General features: G+C 44.2%; 2 long non-coding RNA genes across 3 annotated transcripts; both read right to left on the bottom strand.

Annotated features, from left to right (window-relative positions):
- Positions 1-2,696: 2,696 nt before the first annotated feature.
- LOC119366813 lies at positions 2,697-4,934 on the bottom strand. Of its 2 annotated transcripts, XR_005176117.1 has the most exons (6): positions 4,847-4,934; positions 4,630-4,741; positions 4,260-4,419; positions 4,029-4,113; positions 3,852-3,954; positions 2,697-3,181 (listed from the first exon to the last, which is right to left on the bottom strand). It is a non-coding gene; the product is annotated as an uncharacterized LOC119366813 (long non-coding RNA). The 2 variants fall into 2 exon arrangements; XR_005176116.1 differs by having other exon boundaries at positions 3,852-4,113.
- Positions 4,935-6,633: 1,699 nt separating this feature from the next.
- Positions 6,634-7,284, bottom strand: LOC119366814. The gene is made up of 3 exons (XR_005176118.1): positions 7,177-7,284; positions 6,981-7,093; positions 6,634-6,897 (listed from the first exon to the last, which is right to left on the bottom strand). It is a non-coding gene; the product is annotated as an uncharacterized LOC119366814 (long non-coding RNA).
- Between the last annotated feature and the right edge of the window lie 14,924 nt (positions 7,285-22,208).

A 22,208-nucleotide genomic window follows, 5' to 3' on the forward strand; every position in this document is an offset into this window, starting at 1 on the left:
GTCGCACACCGAGGAAGAGAAGGAAGAACGAGTAGGATATGGTGGACACAGGTGTTTCCGGCGCTCGAACGCCCGCCGCACGAATGGCAAATTTTCCCCCGCAGCACGAACTGCACCATCTGATGAACCAGTACACATGAGGGAGTCTTATACATGTACGCGCACCGGTGCACGCACTGTTAGAAATTTAGGGTTTGTGGTCTACCCCCTATTCCTCTGCGCTTATCCGTGGTGCCGCTCACAATTCGCATATCTGAGACTAGGGGGTAGGGACCTTCTTATACTACCTTTCCAAAGAGTCCACCTCTTATACAGATATAAGATTCCTAGTTTTTTTCACTAATTTCCGGGATAGAGTTCAGATCAAATTACCAACCACAATCGTATTTGTCTGTTAACGGATTCTACCCGTTATGTCCCCAGAGCACGCGCTTGTGAGCAACGCACCATAATAGAGTGTAAATTACTCTAATTATATAGATCAACATTAGGGCTGTAATCTAATTATACGATCTAGCTCCTTCCAATCATCAGTGTACCCGGGTAGTCTTTCCAATATAAATAGTATATTGTATTCCACTGATAATCAACCAACTTCCTTAAGCATATACTACTTAAGTACATTCCAGCAAGTAACAATTCCATGCTAAATTCCACGTGTAAGTACATGTACAAGTCCATAGTAAGGTATTCCGAATATTAACAATTCCAAGCAATTTGAATATAGTTGCAGGACACATAATTCCAACATCTCCCACTTGTCCAAAACGATCATTCAAATATTCGTAAACCCATAGCCTTAACATGCATACCAAATACCTCATGACTAATAGGCTTAGTCAAGGGGCCAGCAACCAGGTTAACACTAAATTGAAAATCCAAGGAAATATATAGTGATACCTTCCCTAAGTAAGTTTCCTTTCTGTAACACTTAAGATCACTAGAGACCTTAGTTTCCGCCTAATTATTCCAGCATAGCTGTCCTCGGCGCCTCGAGTATTATTTTCTCTAGTGCAATTCCACCTTTATAGGCACCTTGAGTATTTTTTTTCCTCAAGTGAAATTCCGCATCAATAATTTTTAGTCACATATATCAATAATATGAATAATTCCACATTGAGTCAAAATATATGACAATTGTGTTGAATAAAATTTCAAAACCACATAGATATCAAATCCAGTCAGTAAATGAAGTTCCATCAGTAACCATGTTTTGAAAGGAATTCCTGACTTCGGTCAGTGAACCTGCACCATATTAGTACTAAAAATAATAATTGAATACGCGCACCTGGACTTATTTCTTATCTCATAGACATAGTAATAACTTCCTCAACGTGTTTACCTTTAATATAAATTTCAGAACAAGTGACAGGTTGTGATGCACATTCCACAATCTTATATGATGTGTGAGATTCCCTTAGCTTCTCGTCTTTCCTTCCACTGCTTGAGTGCAGCATAAATTCTGGTAGCTAAGGTATGATAATATAACGAAGATACATATCAATTCCAGTACCATTCATTATTCCATTTCCCCTTAGGAGTTCAAATATAATTCCTCACTGAGTATGATTCCCTTTATCAAAGGTATTTTAATATATTTGCAGTTTTCAGTAGAGAAACACTTCAAAATATTTTCTGTGTATTTCCACTTGTAAAACAAAGGATGTTTCAAATGTTCCTTTTATATGAAAGTTAAAAGATGACCAAGCTTTCACTTCCATCAATGTGACTTTATCATTGCAAACAACAAAACAATGTTAACGTATACAATAACAATGCAAAATACTTTGCACTTACATTTGTAGATGACCGCCTTGCTTCATTTAGAAAGCCATATAACCTTCTATTCCATTGATGTGAAGCTTGCTATAAGACCATACATGAATATATTCAATTAGAAAACCATGTCTTTAGTTCCTCTTCCCTATATCCCAGGAGAGAGAGTTTCCACAAAGTATATTTTCCTTTCTGCAAAGAACTTAATAGCAAGTGTGACATTATAATATTCCAATGAGATAAATTTCCTCACAAATAAAAAAACACTTACAAACGATGGGCGTGCTGTTGTTTGGTATGATAATAAATTCCCAAACTATATAATTCCTCATCGAGTTTATTCCTTCACGCATTTCTTCCACCCATAGTTGACAATGACGAAAAAAATTAAGCCTTCTTAGGATTCTTCCTCTACTATTTAGAGTGACTTCCCCCAAAAATCACATAACAATTATCCAAAGATCACATTCCAAGTTAATTCCTCCCACTTATCCTAAGCATGTCATGTGTCACTTGTAGTTTCCTTGGGGTCAAGATTATATTCCAGTATGATTGTCAATAATTCCACCCTGATTATAAAAATGTTTGTGTTCCTACTTTCCACCAGTGCTCCTTTTCCAGATAAAGGAGGAAACACCCTTTGATCCACTAGAATAACCATGAAAAATTCCCGGTGTGCGCTTTGTAATAACTGAGAATTTCATGCCAAAATAGAAGATTTCCTTCCAGTTAAGTGGTTGCACTCGATGTAGAATGATTCAACAAATGAGAGTATGCAATGCTTCTCTCCAAAGAAACAAGGGAGTATAAAAGACAATCACTTCCTCCATTATATTGTGGAGTTTATGGTATATTACAATGGTGAATAGTTCCATGATCTTTACATATAAATGATATATTCCTGAAGTGTACTACCCCACCAATCAGTTGTTAAAACTACTAGATGACTCGTTGCGCCAATGACGCAAAGGGCGAGAGGGAGGCAACTATTGTGAGAATATTCAGACACCCAAGTCTTTACTACTGGTACATAGATGCTTAGTTACAATGTGGTACACAAAGGAAGTAGATAGGAAGGGATAGATTATTAGCTTATGAAAACCAAACGTTGCCAAACACTGCCGCATCCTCTGCTTGGAAGCCGCCTTTTCTCACCGGATCTAACATAGATACATGATCACAAAAGGAAGCAAGACCATCATATATAATGGTCTACTTACTCATTTAGGTTAGTGATCAGGTGGCTGGAACCGCAAAGCATAATGGGGCTTGACGGACAATAAAAATAGGTGTTGCTCCTCGTCTCCTCCTCCTGAGTCTGGATCGAGGCCTCGCTCCTCTCTTCTCCTGAATGACAGCTTGAAGAAAAGGACACACAAAAGCGCAGTCCTATACATTGACTAACCTAACAGAAAACAGAGACAAATGTAGATATGGTTATCTATTATGCAGCTGATAAAAAAAGTAAAACACTAAACAGAGACAAATAGAAGAATAGTGAGGACTGGAGTAACCTCTACATAATAATTCTGATTGTATCACTGAACATATGAATGACAGAGAGCCCCAAAGAAATTAGCTTTATCAGGTATATGAATGACATTACAGAGAGAATTACCAAATTATCAGGTAAATGACATGATAGAAAGAAGAAGGTGCTCCATGCTTGTTGCTTGAAACTCCATCAACTACCAGTGCATACACTACATAGGTTAATAATAAACTAATCCTTGAATTCCTCTCTCGTTATATTATCACTGGACACATACTTTTTTGTGTGGTTAGTGGATGCTGGAATTTTGCTACTGCGACGCTGCAAATCTTGTTTTGTTTTTACCGAAGGACCTTATTATGGTTTGAAACGTAGTAGTATAGTACTTCGCTAGTTAGCATCCTCTCCTCTCCTCTCAAGAGAAAAAAAGAGAAGAAATGGGTAGGTGTCTCAACTGGACATCTGAAGAGGATCTGACCACCACACTTAAATCAAACAGAGTGGAAGCAAAAACAAAACAAAAAACCTTAATTGGCCTAGAACCAGACGGAGTTAACACAGAGGTTAGAGAGGTGAAAGGGACCTTGATGAGCACAAGAGCGGTTTCGGCTGTCAGCGGTGGGGAAGGAGCTTTCTTTGGCTGTCAGCATCGTCCTGGTGGCTGGCCGCTATAGCTCCAACCCAACCTTGACCCAACAGAGATGAGACGTGGTCAGGGAAGCGAAGAGAGGAAATCGAGAGAGGGTGGGAGGGGGCAGACCATGATGCTGCTGCTGCTTGTCATGGGACTGGAACAAGGAGCAGCGGACCTTGATGAGCACAAGAGCGGCGTCCATGGCGCCTACCTACAGAGACAAGATGAGACCAGTTATAGGTGACACCAAATAGTACATCATTTTTATAATACACAACCTCCAGTTATCTAGCTTTCAATAATTTAAGAAAAAAAATCCAATTATATGTATACCAGCTATCTTTTGCTATCATATACCTCCAATTATATGTATACCAGAAAAAATCAACCTCAAACTGCAAGCACACCCAGTCAGTCTCTGGTCACCGAGTCAAAGCACTGCCATAGAGCAATTCTTTTCCTATCATATACCTCCTATGGCCGCCTCTCCCGTTTCACACCCGCTCTCACCGCCACCCTGAAATATAAAGAGGCTGAAGAATAGAAATAGATAGGAAAATATGTTTACCTATGACGCACAAGGTAGATGAAAAATTTGTGTTTTCTATATTAACAAATCTACGACATCTTCACCGACACAACTATATAATGAATTCCAAAGTACTTCATGGGCACCAACCAAAAGCTAATATATAGTTTAATATATCCACATGCTGCTCCCACTCACCAGAAGAGTAGAGGAGAGATCAAAATTGAGAGAGGGTCAGTGGGGGGTTGAGGGCGCTGGGAGCCGCAAGACCTGCCGTCCATGTTGTCGGTCTGCACATTTCACTTATTTTCTGCAAGAGCAAACCAAACCACGATAGCATTAGCATGTTGTATCTTACGCAAGTGACCAGAAGATGAGAATGCTTGCCGACAAAGGGGAGCAAGGAAACAATAACCTGAAAACATCCAAGGAAGTAGTAATCCACCTAGCAAGAAAAACAAAGGCCATGGAATATTCAGTCAGCATTCCGAGACCTGACTTGCTCTCTGGATACATATCTTGAGAGTCACAAGAGATGATCTATTTTACCTGTGCCTCTTGTCAAGTCTTCCCAGCCAGCCGAGAACCCCGTAGATCTGTTAGAGCAGCCAAAACAGAACAAATACAATTAACTTCGAATTATAGAAGTTGACAATTGCACAGAACATATGTAATAAAACTATCAAAATCGTAAAGTAGGTATTAAAAAAGATAGAATCATGAGTGTGAGTGTACTGTCCGAAAGTGCATTGATGCCTATTTTGTACAGTGACCTAGAGAAAACTCCAGTGCATAAAAAGGAAGGCTAACACATTACGTGCGATTAATGGATGACTTGTTAAGATGCAGGGACATACATTGATTACAATATTTTTTGCCAATTCAAGCTGTAGAAAACAGATCATCTCATCATTAAGCAGGTTATCCTTGTTTAGCCCATCGTTATACGTAGATATTAGAGGTACATTGTTATCCAAAAATATATAAATGGTTCAATCTATTTTCAGAAACTAAAATTTCTATTTTTTATGTGATCCACATTATAGAATAAGTGCTAATCTTTTGACGAGTCCTCTGCAATATCAAGAAGCTGGATCCAACTAATGCGCTCGACTTGCTCTGCAAATATATACATGGTTCAGCCTTATTTTTAGAAATTAGGATTTCAGTCACGGTTGCAACTCCAACACCAAAAATAATTGACTATTCATTTTCTGTAAGTTCAGACAGAAACAAAGAACAATGCTTACCTGATAGAAACCAACAGAGTTGAAACCTAGACTCTGATTGAGAAGTCCAATTAAGATGCCATTGAGCACTCCAAATCCCATGACGGTCCTTGCGTCCAAAGGTTTGTGCTTTAAGGGCTTCATACATAATGCCACATGAAGTCAATAGAATAGAACAAAGAGATGCCAGCTTGTCAACATGGTTGCTGCACAATAAAGAATGAGGGTGTTCTTATTTATAGGGATGACATTTCTTTTGAGAGAATTTGTAGGGATAACATTTCTGCCAAGTTATACATGACTTTCAAAGATCAGTAAACTGAATTAGAAATTTACAGGTTGTAGAGGAAAAAAATGGCAGTCATAACATGAGACACAAAATGATACTACAAACAGGGGATATGCAAACGTCAATGATCTGAACAGAAGCTCTAAATAAAGAAAGAAACACTAATTCATAAGAATTGAAACTCACTGCCTCCAGTTCCATAGACCAATAGTCAGTTTTATGTGAGTATAGTTTTCTAGCACGTGAGAATCCTTTGATCAAAATGTTGACTGCATAAATAAAATTAAACAAGAGCAGTGAGTTTTCCATGAGTATTGCTAGCCTTTTCATTAGAATACTCCGCTATTATTTCAGTACAATATCAAATATGATCCCTGGCACATGGAAAAATGCTAGAAAAGAGAAATGCAGTCTAAGCAGCTTCATTAATCATTGATCCCTTCTGACACAACCAACAAAACATTAGAGATGGATTCCGAAAAAACACCAAGCAACAGAAATTCCCTGCATAATAACATAAGATACTGATTAATTGCTGGAGATTGTCAAGGTAAAGCAAGATATATAGCAGTTACATTAAAGTGTAAGAACTAAAGTAAAGCATTTACCTGGACCCCCTTTTGCTCATGGGCCAGGTTTGCTGCTAATGGATCACCACTAAGAACATGAACTGTGGATGAACCATCCAGTCTCAACATATCAATTACGATGGATGGGTTGTACAGTGGTTGCAATACATTTGAAAATATCAGCAGCGAGATGTTTAGCTCAACCGTTCTATTATGCAATTGCAGAGAGCAAAATAAGCTAATTTTACATGAGCAACGAGGAGTATAACTGATCCATGAGATATCCCGAAGTCGACATCTGCAGTACAATGCTTTGCCGCTTTGGTTTTCTCAGTTTGTGTAGCAAGCAGAGGTTGTGTAGCAAGCAGAGGATGCATCCCTACAGAGAATAATCACCCAATTAAATTTTGTGCAGTTAATTTGGAACATACCAATGCAGAGAGCAAAATAATTTAATTTTACCTGAGCGTCAAAGATTCTAACTCGTCCTTGAGATATCCTGAAGTCAACACATGCAGTCAATTGCTTTGCCACTTTGATTTCCTCAGTTTGCGTAGCAAGCGGATGATACATTCCTACAGAGAACGGTCACCTAATTAAATTTTGTGTGGTTAATTTGGAACATACTAATGCAGAGAGCAAAATAAGCTAACTTTACATGGGAGTCAAGGAGTATAACTCATCCATGAAATATCCTGAAGTCAACAGCTGCTGTAGAATGCTTTCCCATCACCTTGATTTCCTCAGTTTGCATATCAAGAGGAGGATGCATTCCTACAAAGAACAGTCACCTAACTTAACTTTTGTGTTGCTCAAGTTTGGTACGGAATGAACTGCTAACACTATCTTTGGTACAATTCTCAAGTAACCGTGTCAACCCGGAAAAGCTTTTGAAATTTTAGATGTGTTGAAGCATAGAAGCTCGATAACAAATTAGAAATTACAATGCGGAAGCATTTGTCATTATGTGCATTAAGATTTAAGACTGACCTTGATGCCTCCATGAAACTTCTGCAACATTAAGAAGAAATTCCAAACCAATGTAGGATCTGAGCTTTACACGCTAAATCTAAACCATTTGTTCATCACACAAAAATTAGGAGCCAGTAGCAAGGATGGGGACCAAATATCATCTGCAGCAGTAGCTCACAAGAGTCGGAACCTGTGAGCGCAGCGGCGACGACGGAGCCGGCGGATCTGCGAGCGCCATGGCCATGGCCGTCACCTGACCCGCCCGCTCTCCATCTTGTCTTCCCTTCCCGTCGCCTGACCCGCTCCCGCAATAAAAACAACACCAATAGTCATCATGCATGGCGCTACTCTCCGAACCTGCATATCAACCAACACCAAATTGGTAAGAAAAATAAGGAGAGTGTCGAGTTGGGAAAATTATGAAACACAAGAGTGCAGACCAATGAGGTTAGTTAATTGAGAAGGATCTAGCCAGTTGACATAGCTTAACTGATTGGGAGATTAAAAAGGAGAATGTCCTGCTTGTACTAAACATAGCAAATGAACAAAAGCTAAATTATAACAAGAAGAACATGGCTGTGAGATTAAAAACAATGAGGAACCCTGCGTCTGTGTGGCGGCAATGGCAATGGCTCGCTGCAATCACATCAGTGCTCATCGACGAGGAGGGAATCCCGAGGCCTCGTGTGCCAACTCATTGACAAGACCACCACTACCCACAACTCGAAATGTAAATGCCCTATTTAGATGCAAAAAATCAACCAATCATGATACTTAGACCAATCATTAGCACCAGAATATTTTCTACATGTATGAACAAGAAAAAATACAAAGAAGAAAAGTGAGCCAGTAGTGTCTTGTTTAGGATTATCAACTGTAACATGAGTCAACATTCACATAGTTTTATCAACTGCAACATTAGCATCTTAGAATTATTTACTGTCTTATTCAGGTAACTGGGCTTTCATAGATTATTATATCTTTACTATAAGCAAATCATGCCCATTTGACGTAGGCAAAATAACATAGCCCACTTGGAGAACCATTTATGCAATAGATTGTTACTGCAGATGGTCATGGAATCGCTAAAGGACATGAAGAAGCTCAACTGTCCTGGCGTTTGGGAGTTGTCCTCTTCTGCAGTCAGCCTCAAGCCAGGAGTTACACGGGAGCAGAAAGTTCTATACGACACCAATTTTTCAGAGAATCAACGTAATCCAAAGAAATACTCTTAACTATTCAAACAGAAAAAATCCCTCAAATCCTCCATGGTTTACTGTTGTGGGCTTTTTCAGGGGATATAGTGAGAGAGAGAGAGAGGGGGGGGGGGGATGCACTCACCTATAGTCGAGCTGCCCTGGAAGCCATGGGTGGCGTCCCCTGGCTCACAGCGTCAGTAGCATCTCCATGGCGAACCAAGGCCTGTCTGCTCCTCTTCTCTTCCCTTCTGTTCCCTTCTGAAAACGGGAGGGGGGAGGTTGCGGGCGGAGGCTGGCCGGAGGAAACGGGCGCAGTGGCGGCGGCTGGCCGGGTGGAGGAGGTGCGGCGGCGGCTGGCCGGGTGGAGGAGACGACAGCGGCGGGGCAGGGAGGAGGGCGTGGTCGGGAGAGAGAGGAGAGGGGCGCGGCGCGAGTGCGGGATGGGGCAGAAGGGTAGGTTACCTCCACCAGAGCTGCTGCCTTTTATACGCCCATATGCGAAATAACCAAAATGCCCTCAACGGGGCACGAAATTAACAGGCGCTGGCATGAGAGTTTATAGGGCGACGTGGATGGCTCGGTCCTGCCTAGCAGTTCTTCAAGGTTTATATGTTCAATGATATTATTTAATCAACTAATTTTGCACTTCAGTATAACATGTGACCAGCACAATGAAACATTCCGACTTGTACAATAAAATATAAGCATGACCATATAAAACTGTAATCATCGAAGAGTGAGATGAAATAAATAATCTGACCTCTAGTGGGGGTGTCCAAAGAAATACCATAAGTATATATAAAAAGAAACAATGTGAAGCCCTTTCATCACCTTCCACCTTAATAAACAAGGTGTAAAAAAGTCATATATGCTTCACATGTATCATAGTCCTCCCACTAAAGTTTAAAATTCCAGAATCAATAAGCCTCTTGATCCAGTCCCAAGATATATGACCAAGTCGTTGATGATGTAGATTATATAAGATTCCAAGCATGTGTTCCCATTATCAATATTCGTCCGTATGGATTTATCTTTGCCAAACATAAACAATTTGGTTTGCCAACCTCCAATGGACATCAAGAAAGATGTATCATTGTGTGAAAAATCCAAAAATGCACTAAGTTAACCACTGAGCAATATTTCCACTCTCCCTTTTCCAAATACTATGTCATAATCAATAGATTCCAAGAGGGGCAATAAACTAAATCCCTTCCCATTGAAGTTAAATACCATGTCCTATAAAAACAATAGTTTTCATCCACAAGGGAGTTTGATCGCATAATTTCCAATCCAAAGTCTATCAGATTTAGCAGCAATGACTAAACACACAAACATATATATAGGAACTGTTAGCATGCCAACAAAATTGTTACCGTATTCCAGCGTTAAGTGATAGAAAAAAAATCATTTTCCATGGAGTGGTTCCCATCTTCCTCCACAAATAAGCGATGCTCGCAATATACACCTCTTTGAATTCCGTCTCATGCAGGGTTAGTATAATAGTGTGTCCATCAACAATAATTTTCCTCCACAGCGGAGTTTGAGGGCATAATTTCCAATTCCCAGTATTTCAAAAATAGCATTACCGCTGAAATAGACATCATCTACCTTCCTTGGGAATTGTTTAGATATAAATAAAGTTGCTACTGTGTTCCACCTATTGGAAAAAGTAGTGACAAATATAAATATATAAAGTGTAAACATTGCCAATGGACATACCGTCAAGCGAGACAAAATTTCCTTTTCTTCGGAGTGATCACTTTCTTCCACAGTAACAAGTGATATACTCATTATAAAGATCTTTCCTAGATATGCAAAATTTCCATGCTATCTTTTCACCGGAGTAATTGCTATTCCATCCAGTCATGCATGATCCAGGGTCCTTCGGATTATTATTATTCGTCGGGACTAGCATTCCATCTCCTCGTTACGAGTTACATGCAACGGACCTGGAAAAAAAACTTTAATCAATGATCAAATAAAATGAATAAAAGTAGCTAGTATATGCAATTTTGAAAGAATGTGTGCGTCGAACATGCAGAAAACATTCGCCTTCCTCTATCCACGTACATGAACAGAACAGGAACAGCTAGTATATCTTGTCTCCCGTGCAAAAATTGAGGCCTTGGTGCAACTCTGGATTTCACTGATCCGATGGATTGTTGGGTGGTTTGGACTACCACTTTCCTAGCTAGATTCCTTGATTCCCGTGCCTGCGGCTTGGACTGCCCTTAACCACTTCCAGCGTACATGAACAGAACATGTGCCCAACACGAGACTACGTGGGCAACAGGGGATCCAGCACGGATCCGCGTGAGAGAGTTCCGGCACAGCGACGGGATGTGGAACCGAGCGACGACTTGGCAACACGGGTCCGGTGATGCAGCGGGCGGCGACGACCGGCACCAGCGTAGACTGCCAGCTACTCGCAGAGGTGCCGCTGATCGGGCCTCGGCCGGAGTCGGTGACTTGGGGCGGCGGTTGATGGCGGATTACGGGCGGAGAAGACTGGGCATGCGGTGGCGCGAGGCATGAGTGCGGCGGCACTCAATGGACCTCTGTAGCAAGGTTATCTTCACGAAGAGGAGAACCAATCAATTCCCAAGCTGACCATGGTCTGCAAATCCGTAGAGTACGCAGCAGAGTTGACTACGGATCGAATCGAGTCGATGAGTACGTCATTGACCCTTATTCAGCTCTGATACCAATGTTAGAAATTTAGGATTTGTGGTCTACCCCTATTCCTCTGCGCTTATCCGTGGTGCCGCTCACAATTCGCATATTTGAGGCTAGGGGGTAGGGACATTCTTATACTGTCTTTCCAAAGAGTCCACCTCTTATACAGATATAAGATTCCTAGTTTTTTTCCACTAATTTCCGGGATATAGTCCAGATCAAATTACCAACCACGATCATATTTTTCTGTTAATGGATTCTACTCGTTATGTCCCGGGAGCACGCGCTTGTGAGAAACGCACCATAATAGAGTGTAAATTACTCTAATTATGTAGATCAGGCAATGGCACATGGATTCTATTGAGAAGGGTTGGCTGCTCTCGGCGATGGGGTGGGGGAATGAGATGACGGGAGATGTGAGTTATTGGTGGATTGAGAGGGGAGCAGATGCGTGGGCTAGTTCAATCTTTTTGCTCCTGCCTTCCTAGCCTTATGGACAGGAGTCCTCTAGCATAGTCCTTTTTTTTGCATGGTAATACGTGTCTCATTCATATCATAAAGAACAAAATACAAGTCACGTAAGAACCGACATGATAAAACTGAAAAGATAGTAGAACATCTCTGAGCTTGACACTAACGCCCGTCACCTGCCTCTGGCACCACCACAGCAGCCACCGAAAAAAAGAATGACGAATCACCTCCTTACCCGAGCTCAACGCGGCTCCATCGCTGATATTCAGCTTTGCGGACCTTCAAGGTGGCTCACCAAAAGTGAAGCCATTGCCGTTGAACGAATCAGACCGGGGCAACACCCCGGACACGCCATCGAACTCCAGATCTGGCACCCCACCACGACTAAGACGCCGAAGGAGGAAACCATACCTGCCATCCGCGAACCATGAACACAGCACATGTTCCGTCTTCCAGATGTCGTCGATGCAGACCACAATCTGCATCCGCTCCTGGACTACCTCCCAAGCTCCACGCCGACGCTGGAGCAAACGTCGTCGCAACGACGGAGCCCGAGGACACAGGTCCACCACAAGGATGCCGCCGCCGCCACGCCATCCTTGCTTGAACAGACTGATTTCCAGATCCATCCCCAACCATAGGACCGATGGCATCGTTAGGAAAGGATCCGAAGAATATTTATTCAGCGTCGTCATCGTCGCCGCCGAAGCAAAGACGATGAACAACCTAAAAACCTAGACTACAGATGAGTAAAAATGATCCACACGCGTGGATCCGGCGACCCCCCTCATCACCGACGACTGAAGTCGCCGGCGGAGGAGAGCCGCCGGAGAACGGCGTTGGAAGATCGGCCCCTGACAGCGGCTAGGGTTGCAGCCGCCAGGTACAAGAGGAAAACAGCCTCTGCAATGCCCTCTAGCCTAGTCCTGAAACATCAACATTAGGGCTGTAATCTAATTATACGATCTAGCTCCTTCCAATCATCAGTGCATTCGGGTAGTCTTTCCAATATAAATAGTATATTGTATTCCACTGATAATCAACCAGTTTCCTTAAGCATATACTACTTAAGTACATTCCAGCAAGTAACAATTCCATGCTAAACATGCAAATCAATTCCATGTATAAGTACATGTACAATTCCATAAGAAGGTATTCCGAATATTAACAATTCCAAGCAATTTAAGTACAGTTGCAGGACACATAATTCCAACACGCACAACGCCACGTTGCACTCTCCGACAATCCACAAGCCCGGCGCGTGCCCAGGACGCTCACAAACGCGTCCTACGCAGCCTGCCTGCACCCGATCGCCACACGGCATCCCGCTACTTTCGCCAACTGATTCACACACTCACGCACACACACAACCTGTACATGAGTCGGACTATGCCCGTACAATAGTCAGACCATGCCCAGACTATGGCCAGACACACGCGCACGCACACTGCACATAGCCTGTACACGAGCCAGACTATGCCCAGACTATGACTCGACGTGACCATGGACCGCACCTGACACGCCCAGCTCGCGCACGCACACACTCTCGACGTGTCCTGCCGCGGCTTATTGCCAACACAGGCTCGATGTGGTCAGGATGCAACTCTTCGATTACCTTGCCTTCTCCCCATTCTCTAGCTATTGGTTCATCCTCAACATAATTTTCCCCTTCATTCTCTTTCTCTTGAACAGATGCTGAAACTTCATCAGCACATTCTATTGATGCCCAGGCTCTTCTTCTCGTTGTTCAGCGGCTACTTCCTAAGTTGGAGCTGGGCTCGAGGTGCTAGTGCCACTGGCTTTGGCAAAAATACTCTTTAAATCTGTACAAGAGAACACAAGGAAAACTAATTGGAGGCTGGAGAAATATCAATAGAATAATTAAATAAATGTTCAAGCAAGTAACATGAGTACATTCATGACACAATTGAACTGATGTGCTCAAGGGGAAGAAGTACAACTAAATTATACCTTCATTACATACTTGATCCTCTTCTTCGGCGGCATCATCTGCAAACCCTCACGGACTCGCCGAGTCGCGGCCACCGCCCTCGCTGATCGCGGACTCGCCTAGTACCTGTCCGTCGCCTTGCCGGTCATCAGCTTCGCGCCCACGGCGTCCGATGGCTGATTGCCGGCTGCCCGCTGCCGTGTGTCCGTGCGGCTGTACCCTAGCCTCTAAGCGCTGCCGCCTCCGTCTCGTGAGCCACGAACGAACCGTATTCTCGTCTTGTAGAGTCGTGGTCTACCGAGCACGTGAAAGTGTGATTGATCAATGTGTGTTTCAGCGCGAACCAACCTATGGTTGGATGGTATCCCCATCCCACTAAGGTTTAAATCCTGGTGTTCTCATTATTCGTAAATCTTAAAATGATATGCCGGCTCAGTCTTTTAAAAGTGCTCACATGGGTAGGGTGTGAATGTGTGCGTTCATAGGGATAAGTGTATGTGTTGGAAACGGTTCTGTACCTGTCGTATTGTAACATAACTCTGTATTGTTGGTCTTATATATATACGAGATATGCGGAGGCTAGACCTCACGCAACCCTAAACCCAAACTTGGTAACAAAGCCTCTTTCCATCGCGCCGTCGCCCTCCCCTCGACTTCGCGCCGCCACCTCGATCTCGCGTCGCCGCCTCGGTCTCACGTCGCCACCGCTCCTCCGCGCGATGGCTTTCGGTTCTTCCTCCGCGGCGATGCAGCTGGCCATCATCGACCCTGTGGTGACGCCTCCGGCCGCGACGGCGCCGGTCCCCTCCATCGCGCCCTCCCTTGGTGTCCGATTGGATCGCGGCAACTTCCCGCTATGGCGAACCCTCACCGTGACGCATCTCTCCGGTGCCTCTCTCCATGGCTACCTCGACGGCTCCGTTGCTTCCCCGCCCACAACCATCTCCCAGGGGCGGGTGATGCCGCCACCACGGTGGCAAATCCTTGGTACGCAACATGGTGGACGCAGGACCAGAAGGTCCTCGGGATGCTCCTCTCCTCCATGACGGAGGACATTGCGACTCAGATGATTAGCTGCAAGTCCGCTGCTGCCGCATGGACCTCCATCCATGCCATGTTCAGCGCGCAGAACTGTGCCGGGATTTGGCACATCCGGCGACAGATTCAGTCGCTGAAGAAGAACGACATGACTGCCAGTGAGTACATGCACAAGGTGAAGGCTCTTGCCGACGCCATGGCCTCCGCTGGATCTTCCCTCACTGATGACGAGATCATTGACTACATGCTCACCGGACTAGGCAAGACCTTCAACCCGAACGCGGCTTCGCTCAGCGTCGTGGTCACCCCGGTCGCGCTGATTGAGTTCTACTCCATGGTTCTCAACTATGAAGCGCTGCAGTTGTCGCAGCAGGCCGACGATGAGGAGTAGACCTCGTGGGCCAACGCCATGGCACGGTCCGGTGCTCCCGCCCCCGCCAACCGTCCTCTCGCGCCTGACACTGGTCGCGCAGCCGACTCTCACCACGCTGGAGGCTACCAGCAGCACCAGGCGCAGGGCTACCAGCAAGGCGGTCAAGACAACCGTCGTAACAACGGCGGTGGAGGAGGCGGCAACGGCCACAACGGCAATCGTCGCTGGCGCCCGAGGTGCCAGATTTGCAAGAATTGGGGTCACTAAGCCGATACCTGCAAGAAGCGCTTTGATGCAGCCTACTCCAGCGGCAATGGCCGCTCGGCATATAATGCATTGACCTCCTCCAACAACTCCACGCACTGGGTTCTGGACTCCGGCACCACGGATCACCTGACTAGTGACTTGGAGCGTCTTCAGTTCCGCGAGCGTTACGGCGGTCATGATCAGCTTCAGGTGGCCAACGGCTCAGGTTTGTCTATTTCTCATATTGGGCACTCGACTTTAGCCGGTTCTTCTCTTCGCCTGAACAATATTTTACACGTTCCAAATATTAGCCAACATCTTCTATCAGTCTATTGTCTTGTGTCGGATAATCGTATTTTCATTGAATTTCATAAATATTTTTTCCTTGTTAAGGACAAAGCCACCAGGAGAATTCTTCTTCGAGGTAGAAGCAAAGGAGGGCTCTACCTCTTCCACTCGGACAAGCTTCGCATGTGTCCGAGCGTCAAGCATCGTCTAGCGTCTGTGTCTCATCATCTCAGTGGCATCAGCGTCTCGGTCATCCGTCCAAAAATGTCGTCAGTTCCATTGTTAGGAATAATGATCTAGAGTGTTCATCCTTAGATACTTCTGCTTTTAGTTTGTGATGCTTGTCAATGTGGTAAAAGTTGTCAACTATCTTATACTGCTTCTGCTCGTGTGTCCACTATGCCTCTTGAATTAGTTCATACTGATGTTTGGGGCCCTGCTCGTGCTTCCTCTCGGGGGTACAAGTATTATGTGAGTTTTATTGACGACTACTCCCGTTTTTGCTGGATCTATATACTAAAACACAAGTCTGATGTTGAACAAGTGTTCTATGCTTTTCAAGCACATGTTGAGCGCCTTTTGGATGCTAAGCTTAAAGCTGTCCAATCTGATTGGGGTGGTGAATACCATAAGCTGCACCGTTATTTTCTTCGTACGGGCATCTCTCACCGAGTCTCTTGCCCTGACACCTCCCAACAGAAGGACATTGCCGAGCATAAACAACGACACTTGGTTGAAACTGGTCTTGCTTTGTTGGCTCACTCGTCTCTCCCTTTACATTATTAGGATGAAGCTTTTCTGGCTGCGTGTTATCTCATTAACTGTATGCCCAACCCTGTGCTTGGTCATGATACTCCTATTCATCGTCTTCTGAAAATTCCACCCAACTACTCTTTTCTTCGTACTTTCGGGTGCGCTTGTTGGCCTAGTTTGCGGAAGTATAATTCACACAAACTAGAATTTCGGTCCAAGACGTGTGTTTTCCTTGGATATAGTCCTACGCATAAGGGTTACAAGTGTCTTGATCGATTTACGGGTCGTATATACATCTCGCGTGATGTTATCTTTGACGAGTCTGTCTTTCTGTTTGCTATTCCTGGTGCCACTATCGATGTGTCTACACTTGACGAGGCTATATCTTTTCCATCCACAGAACCGACTACGAGTGCTCATGTGCGTAATTATGACCTAACCTACTTGGCTACTTTTTTTTGCGAGGGAACCTACTTGGCTACTAATCCTTCTGGCCTAGCCAGTTCTTCTCCTGTGCAGGATTTTTCACCCTCCAGTGATGCTCCGCGCCTGGACACGGTCGACATGTCGATCGACGTGCATGGCAGCACGACTTCCCAGGCGGAGGCCCCGCTTGCGCATGCTGGGCCTGCATCACAGGGTGCTGCGGCTGGCTCCACCCGCGTCTCGCTGGCCGACGAACTGGTTTCGCCAGCGCCCACCTGCGCCTCGTCGGCCCGCCAACCGGTTTCGCCTGCGCTGGGTGCAGCGGCTGCTTGCCCCTGTGCCTGGTTGGCCCATGAGACGGCTCATGAGCCGGCCTCGCCAGCTCCTGTGACACCATTGCCGAGTCCAGCATCGTCGCCGTCCTCGCCTACGCCTCCGCCCGTCGAGCACCCTCATCCTATGGTGACTCATACCCATGATGCTACCCATCGTGACAAGGAGTTTACTGATGGGATGGTGCCGTATAATCCTCTTCGTTGTGCCTTCTTTGCGACATCGGTGTCACATTGTAATGCTCTCCGTGAGCCGGCGTGGCGTGATGCTATGGCTGCTGAGTTTGCAGCGCTTCGTCAAAACGGCACTTAGGCCTTGGTTGCTCGACCACCTGGCGTTAACATTGTTTGCAGTAAATGGGTTTTCAAGACGAAGCAACACGCTGATGGGTCTGTTGACAAGCACAAGGCTCGCCTCGTTGCTCGTGGTTTTACTCAACAACAAGGTCTTGACTATGGTGATACTTTCAGTCCCGTGGTAAAGCCGACTACTATTCGTTTGGTCCTTTCGCTTGCTGTTTCCCGAGGATGGAGTTTGAGGCAAATTGATGTTAGCAATGTATTTCTTCATGGCTTTCTTTCCGAAAATGTTTATATGCAGCAACCACCAGGTTTTGAAGATGCTCGGTTTCCTTTGCATGTGTGCAAGTTGCAACGAGCTCTTTATGGTCTCAAACAGTCGCCACGTGCTTGGTATGCTCGTCTCAGTGCTCGCCTTCTTCAGCTTGGTTTTGTGGCTACAAAGGGGGACGCCTCTCTATTCATCTTTGCTGTGCATGGCGTCCAAATATACATGCTTGTGTATGTTGATGATATTGTGATTGTTGGCTCCACTCCGGCTGCAGTTGATTGTCTGGTGCGATCCCTCTCCGACAGTTTTCCTATCAAGGATCTTGGTCCTCTCTAGTATTTCTTGGGGCTTGAAGCATCCTACAATTCAGAGGGCATGACGTTGACTCAAAGAAAGTATGCACTTGATCTTCTTCATTGTGTGAGTATGGAGAATTGTAGGCCTACCTCTACACCATTATCTGCCATTGAGCATCTGGCTCGTGAGGTCGGCACCCCCTTGGGTGTTGAGGATGCCACTCGATATCGCAGCATTGTTTGAGGACTTCGGTATTTAACGCTCACTCGTCCTGACCTATCCTTTGCAGCCAACAAGGTTTGCCAGTATCTATCACAGCCGACTAATGAGCATTGGGAAGCTGTCAAGCATATATTGCGTTATGTCAAAGGGACTTTGAGTACGGGATTGAGGATTCGTAAATCTCCTTCCACTGGTGTCAGTATTTTCACGGATGCTGATTGGGCTGGATGCATTGATGACTGCCGTTCCACTAGTGGTTTTGCTGTATTCGTTGGCTCAAATCTTGTCTCATGGAGTTCCAATAAACAACCAACTGTCTCTAGATCGAGTACGGAGGCAGAGTATAAAGCTTTAGCTAATGGAGCAGTTGAAGCAATCTGGGTGGAGACCTTACTCAAGGAGCTTGGGGTCTTCAAGCAGCGTACCGCCATTCTATGGTGTGATAATCTTGGGGCTACATACCTGACGACAAATCCAGTCTTTCACGCAAGAACCAAGCACATAGAGATAGATTTCCATTTTATGCGTGAGCGCATTGCTTCTGGTGTTTTAGATGTTAGGTTTATCTCGACTGATGACCAACTGGCTGATGTATTTACTAAACCGGCCACACGACAGATGTTAGAACATTTCCGGTCCAATCTGAACCTTGTATGTAGTGGTGGTTCCGATTGAGGGGGTGTGTTGGAAACGGTTCTGTACCTGTCGTATTGTAACATAACTCTATTGTTGGTCTTATATATATACGAGATATGCGGAGGCTAGACCTCACACAACCCTAAACCCAAACTGTATGCGCGTATTTGTGAGCGTTTGTGTCTGTACTGTGTTAAGAAAGTGTGTTTCAGCCCATGGGTACGGCCCATCTTTCAATCGGCAGTAACCAAGCCCAATAGGAGGCACACCTCACTACCTGAAAATTACGGCTAGTTTTTTAAATAGTATTTTTATTAACTTCCAAAAATATTATGCTGAAAATATATTTTTAAAAAATATTACATAGTCGGCCATCTAGTATCCTACTGGATCTAGTCGGCTAGGAGGAAGCCGATAGATGCCCTGTCGGCTACCTAGTGGCCGAGTGGAACTAATTGTCTTTTCGGAGGACGATAAGATCTAATTATCTTCTCGTAGGACAATAAGGTCTAATTAGCTTCCTGTAATCTAAGAATCCTAGGTGTTTGAAGCGGAAGCAAAAGCTCTCCTCCTGGCCACAAAACTTACACAGATTATGCACATTGACAGGCCAACAGAGCGGGGCCCACAAAATCAGAGGCCCTTTGCTAAACTCTAAAATGAGGTCTCCTACGGTAGAAAAATAAAATGATAAATAACGTATAGGTCATACTGTGTGACGTAGCAATGGGATGGATGGAGATTCTTATACATTCAAAGCGTTTTCTTGATTGTGGTAAGCAATTCAAACAACTAAAAAAACGCTTGTTGCACAGTCCGTTTGGAGATTGATTTGAAGATTGAGTTAGATCCTCTATTCTTTGGTTTTTCCTCGCGCTTTAACTATTTTTTATTTTATTTTACTTGACCTAGATCTTGGAACACTAAATGTTGAATATACAAGCGATAAAAAGAATAAATTTAACAACATTTTTCTGAAACAAAAAGAGGGGAACGACAAATGATGGATTTTCGAGAAATTCTATCACATTGTGACGTTCATGACCTCGGCTTCTCCGGAACGCCGTGGACTTATGATAACAAACAATCTGGTAGACGTAACGTCAAGGTGCGACTTGACCGTGTGGTGGCTTGCCCAGCGTGGTCGAACATATTTCCGAACTGTCAGGTAAGACATCTTGTATCCTCGTGTTCAGATCGTACACCCCTGTTAATTAGTCTTACACAGAAATCGTCGGGGAGAAGCTCAGGTCGCCGGTGCCGTAGATATGAAATTTTTTGGGAAAAAGAAAAAACATTAGCAGATGAGGTAGAGGTTGATTGGACCATGCATAGGCAGGCAACGAACCTAGAAGACGTAACATCCAAGCTGGAGGGGGTGATGGACGCACTCCATTCATGGAGTAATAAGACAGTGGAATCGGTCCCAAGGAAGATAGGAAAGACAAGGAAGGAACTGGAAGCTATAATACATAGCAATAATCCGAATAAACAGGCGATTCAAAAAAGGCTAGAAAAGGAGCTAGATAGTCTGCTAGAGAAGGAAGAGCTTTTCTGGAAACAAAGATCGAGGATGGATTATCTCCGTGATGGTGATAGAAATACAGATTTTTTTCACCGCAAGGCGACTTGGAGGAAAAAGAAAAATAAAATTAGTCAGCTGGAGAAGGATGATGGTACCATGACGGATAATATTCAGGAGATGGAGGCGCTTGCTACATCCTTTTTTCAGAATTTATACACAGCCAATGAGGGAGTACAACCTTATATTATTTTAGATAAGATTGAACCATTAATCACAGAGCAGTTAAATGAAATGTTGTGTAGTGAATTTTCCGATGAAGAGATCAGTAACGCACTGTTCCAAATAGAACCTCTGAAGGCTCCACACGCAGATGGGTTCCCTGCGATATTTTATCAGAGGCATTGGGGTACTCTGAAAAATGAGGTGATCAAGGTAGTAAAAGAGTTCTTCAGTTCGGGCATCATGCCGGAAGGAGTTAATAATATTGTTATAGTGCTAATACCAAAGAAGGAAAACCCGAGCTCCCTAAAAGATCATAGGCCTATCAGCCTATGCAATGTAGTGTACAAAATTGTTTCAAAATGTTTGGTAAATAGATTGAGACCACTGCTCCATGATTTGATAGCCCCAACGCAAAGTGCCTTCATTCCAGGGCGAATGATTACGGACAACACTCTTATTGCATTTGAATGTATCTATAGCATTCAAAAAAGCTCTGACGCAAAAGGAAAATATTGCGCATACAAATTAGACCTCGAAAAGGCCTATGACAGAGTTGACTGGAATTACCTTGAAGGGGCGATGAGAAGATTAGGTTTTGCAGAAAAATGGATACAATGGATCATGACTTGTGTGAAAACAGTAAAATACTCTATTCGTTTCAACGGGAACCTGTTGCAGAGCTTCACTCCTACGTGTGGTTTGAGACAGGGAGATCCAATTTCCCCTTATCTCTTTCTCTTTGTCGCTGATGGGCTCTCACGGCTAATACAGAGTAAGGTGGAAACAGGTGAATTACAGGAGCTGAAAATTTGTAGACAAAGCCTTGGTATTTCACACCTTTTATTCGCGGATGATAGCCTGCTATTTTTTAAAGTTAATAGCGATCAGGCCAATAAGGTAAAGAACATCCTGGACAACTATGAGAGAGCCACTGGACAGCTAATAAGTCCATCTAAATGCTCCCTGCTCCTTGGAAACAAATGCTCACAAGAAGATGGACATGACGTAATAAATATCCTGAATGTAGTGATGGTGACTTTTGAGGAGAAATACATGTGTTTACCGGTTCCAAAAGGACGTATGGCAAAAGGGAAATTCAAGCACACAAAAGATAAAGCGAGGAAAAGAATGAATGATTGGACAGAAAAATATTCTTCCAGTGGAGCTAAGGAGACACTAATTAAATCAGTGGCCCAAGCGATCCCCACTTTTGCAATGAGTGTTTTCAAGTTCTCAGCAACCCTTTGTGAGGAGCTCATGCACATGACCAGAGACTTTAGGTGGGGAGTTGATAAAGATCATCCACGTATTCATTGGTTGAGTTGGGAGAAACTTACAAAACGTAAAAGCCAAGGAGGTATGGGATTCAAAGATCTTAAAGTTTTTAACCAGGCTCTTCTCGCTAGGCAAGCCTGGCGACTTATTGCATATCCTGACAGCTTGTGCGCGAGAGTACTTAAGGAAAAATATTACCATGGGACTGATCTTCTAG

This window comes from Triticum dicoccoides, chromosome 2B, assembly GCF_002162155.2.
Source record: "Triticum dicoccoides isolate Atlit2015 ecotype Zavitan chromosome 2B, WEW_v2.0, whole genome shotgun sequence".
Classification (NCBI taxonomy): domain Eukaryota; kingdom Viridiplantae; phylum Streptophyta; class Magnoliopsida; order Poales; family Poaceae; genus Triticum; species Triticum dicoccoides.